This window comes from Orycteropus afer, unplaced genomic scaffold, assembly GCF_000298275.1.
Source record: "Orycteropus afer afer isolate SDZICR_OR568_19922 unplaced genomic scaffold, OryAfe1.0 scaffold00271, whole genome shotgun sequence".
Taxonomy (NCBI): domain Eukaryota; kingdom Metazoa; phylum Chordata; class Mammalia; order Tubulidentata; family Orycteropodidae; genus Orycteropus; species Orycteropus afer.
The window spans coordinates 4,630,393-4,634,500 of NW_006921858.1; positions in this window are offsets into that span (position 1 = coordinate 4,630,393).

Here is a 4,108-nt window from a genome sequence, read left to right on the forward strand (position 1 = left end):
ACCTGAAGGGTAACTAGGGGTCATAGTCTCAGGGGTCTCACCAGGTTCTATCACTCCAGTAAACCTGGTCTTTTTTTTTTTTTTTTTAATGATTTTGAGTTTTGTTCTACATTGTTTTCCCACTCTATCGAGGATTTCCTGCATTGATCCCTTTCTGAGTGGTTGACAGTGGTAGCCGAGCACCATCTAGTTCTTCTGGTTTCATGTTCATCTAGGCTGAGGATCACATGGTCTACCAGTCCCCGGGACTAATTGTTTCCATTTGTCTTTAGTTTTCTTCATTCTTCTTTTCGCTAGACAAGGAGAGACCCATTGTTGCATTTAGATGGCTGCTTGCAAGTTTTTAAGTCCCCAGTCGCTACTCACCAAAGTAGGATGTAGGACAATGTTTTGTATAGTATGTTATGTCAATTGAGTTTGATGTCCCCAAGGCATAGTCCAACTACTCACTCCTTCAAGGTGCTTAGCTGTGGCCAAAATGTTGTCATAACTTTGCCCCTTGTGAACGTTATTAGATATTTGGACATTCTTACAGCACATTCAAATATGTATGTAGAAGTATTGTCTGCTAACCTTATATATGGTCATGGGTATATTCTCTTTTGCTCAGACATACCTGACTATACAGCCTGTCTACCCATCTATTTACCCATAGATAATGGGTTGCTCAATTTATTTTAAAATTACTTCAAGTGAAATTACAAAGTCAAACTTTCTTTTTGCAGTGTTAGAAAAATATATTCTTGTTTGATAACATAGAAATGCACACTTTTCTGTTAATGCTAAAATTGAAGCACTATTTTGATTCAACCCTTTTGTTCTATAAAGATGATCTAAACTTGAAGTCCCAGGAAATCATTTTAACCAATGAAGTTTATGTTGTAATTTACTTTCAGCTTAAAAGTGATGTCTCAGGTTGAAAGTCATAATTACTAAAATGTTAAATAGATGTATCTTGAGTAGGAAAAGACATAATGCACAGTGCTTACATTTCTATGATTCTACTAATTTCTCTCTTCTAAAAAGCTGGAATTTCAAGAAATGTCAAATGTAGATCACATTTGAGTTATGCTTCTGAACCTTTGTAGTTTTCTCTGCCTGTGCTTACAATTTTGGCATTCCAAGTAGTATTTGAAAATATTTTCCTCTTACTGCACAGTAGAGGTTGTTGTGTAAACACAGTTTGCCTTTAACAGCACTTAGCAGCTGAGATGAGGAAGACCAATTATTTTCATTTCCACATGTTATTTATCCATGATGATACCTCTCCTCCCAGGCTGGGGTCTAGTGGTCCAGGGACTAGGTGCCAATTGAAGAACGGCCCCATCCTAGAGTTTCATGGTGTGGGTCTCAGATTAAAGCTCTCTTAATGAGTCTTTGGCAGACAGCTTTTTGGAGGGCTGGAACTGGTAAGGACGGCTGGGAGGTGGCAGCAGATGGCTTTTTGGAGGGCTGGAACTGGTAGGGACTGCCGTGAAGCGGGAGTGGAGCATTTTGGAACAGCTAAGGGAGATGAACTCATCTGTCAGTTCGTCTTCCTGTGGTGGCTTGTGTGTTGCTGTGACGCTTGAGGCTGTGCCACCAGTGTTTCAAGTGCCAACAGGGTTAGCCATGGTGGACAGTTTTCAGTGGAGCTTCCAGCCTAAGACAGACGCAGAAGAAGGAAGAGGAGATCCATTTCTCAAAGAATTGGCCAGTGAAAACCTTATGAATAGTGGTGAAACACTGTCTGAAAAATAGCCCTGAAACATTGTTTGATATAGTGCCAGAGGATGAGCCCCTCAGGTCAGAAGGCACTCAAAATATAGTTAGGAAAGAGCTTTCTCCTCAGAATAGAGCTGACATTTATGATGTGGATGGAGTATAGCTCTTAGGACCTCCTTTGCTGATGTCCTTCAGGATAGGAAGAAACAGCTGTGAATATCCATTAATAAGCGAAACATGGAACATATGAAGCATGAATCTAGGGAAATTGGCAGCTGTCGAAAATGAAATGGAATGTATAAAGATTGATATCCTAGGTATTAGTGAGGTGAAATGGACTGTTTTTAGCCATTTTGAATCAGACAACCATATGATCTACTATGTCGGAAATGACAAATTGAAAAGGAATGGCGTGGCATTCATCATCACAAAGAATGTTTCAAGATCTATCCTGAAGTACAATGCTGTCAGTGACAGAATAATATCCATAAGCCATCGAGGAAGACCAGTTAATATTACTATTATTCAAATTTATGCACCAACCACCAAAGCCAAAGATGAGGAAACTGAAGATTTTTACCAACTTCTGCAGTCTGTTCTTCATTTTCCCCTTTGATCAAGATTCTTCTATAGGATCTCTGATCAAAATGTTCAGTAATGGTAGCTGAGCACTCTCCAGTTCTGGTCTTATGGCAAAGAAGGTAGTTGTTCATGGAGGCCCTTAGTCACACATTCCATACCCTGATTCTCCTATTCCTGATTCTCCTTCCTCTGTTTCTCCAAGTGAAAAGAGACCAATTGTTGTACCCTGGATGGCTGCTTATGAGCTTTTAAGGCCTCAGGCACTATGCAACAAACTAAGAGGTGGAAAGAAGCACTAAATACATTGTTAGGCCAATTAACTGGGATGTTCCTTCAAAACATGGCCCTAAACCTCCAAACCAAGGAACCAAATCCCATGATACTACATAAATAGCCTCAGCAACTACTCTTTTTATTTTTGTCATTGTTGTAAATATATCTATTAAACAACTTTTGCCACTCCAACTTTTTATAAGTGTACAAAGTATTGACATCAATTACATTAATCAGCTGTGCAACCCTACCCTTAATCAATGTGGTTTTCTATCACCATAAACCAAAAGTTAGTACCCAATACACAATAACACCTCTCCTTTTCCCCCTCTGTCCCATCCCTAACAAACCACTAGTAAGCTTTGGTTTCTAGTGAATTTGCTCCATAAATTTTCACCCAAATCACAATCGATAAATAAATAAATAAATAAGCAAGCAAGCTTTGATTTCTATACATTTGCCTTTTCTTGTCTTTTTACATAAGTGAAATCATGTAGAATTTGTCCTTTTGTGATTCATTTATTTCATTCAACATATGTCTTCAAAACCCATGCATATTGTAGCATGTATCAAGACTTCATTTCTCTTATTGGCTGAGTAGAATTCCATTGTATGAATGTACCATATTTAGTTTATGCATTCTTCTGTCCATGGGCATTTAGGTTGTTTTCACCTTTTGGCTATTGTGAGCAATGCTGCAATAAACATTGTTGTACAAACATCTGTTTGAGTCTCTGCTTTCAAGTCTTTTGAATATATATGGGGCTATATAGTAGTTCTATTTTTAATTTTTTGGTGAACCGCACACTGTTGTTCCACATGGCTGTATCATTTTGCATTCCCTCCAGCAATGATAAGTGTTCCAGTTTCTCAAGATTCATGGATTAAATTGACAAAATGTGTCAACTTGTTTAGGCTGTGAATCCCAGTATTGTGTGGTTGTCCTCCATTTCGTGATCTGATATAATTATCCTGCATTTTAAAAGCTGTAAATCCTAACTTCTATATCTTAATGAAGCAGGATTAGTGTGCAGTTTGTCTTGAGTTTCAACCTTATAAAAGGTGTGACCCAAGTCACAGCTTACTAAGTCCCACCCTTACTCAAGTCCCACCCCTATCTAAGCCACACCCTTAATCAAGTGACACCTTGTTTGAGTCGCACCTTATACCTTACAAGAGATAAAAGGAGAGAGAGACGGGAGCAGAGAGAAGAGGGATTTCACTACCAGCAAGAAAGAAGTGTCAGGAGTAGAACATGTCCTTGGACTCAAGGTGCCTGGGCTGAGAACCTCCTAGATGCAGGGGAAGATTGATGCCAAGACACATGGAAATCTCCAAGGAATGCCAGGCCTACAGATGTTAAAAGGAGACAAGGACCTTCTCCCAGAGCAGAGAGAGAGAGAGAAAGCATTTCCCTAGAGCTTGTTGTTGTTGTTAAGTGCTGTCAAGTCGTTTCCGACTCATAGAGACCCCATGCACAGCAGAACGAAACACTGCCCGATCCCGCGCCAGCCCCACAATCCCTGCTATACTTGAGCCCATCATCGCA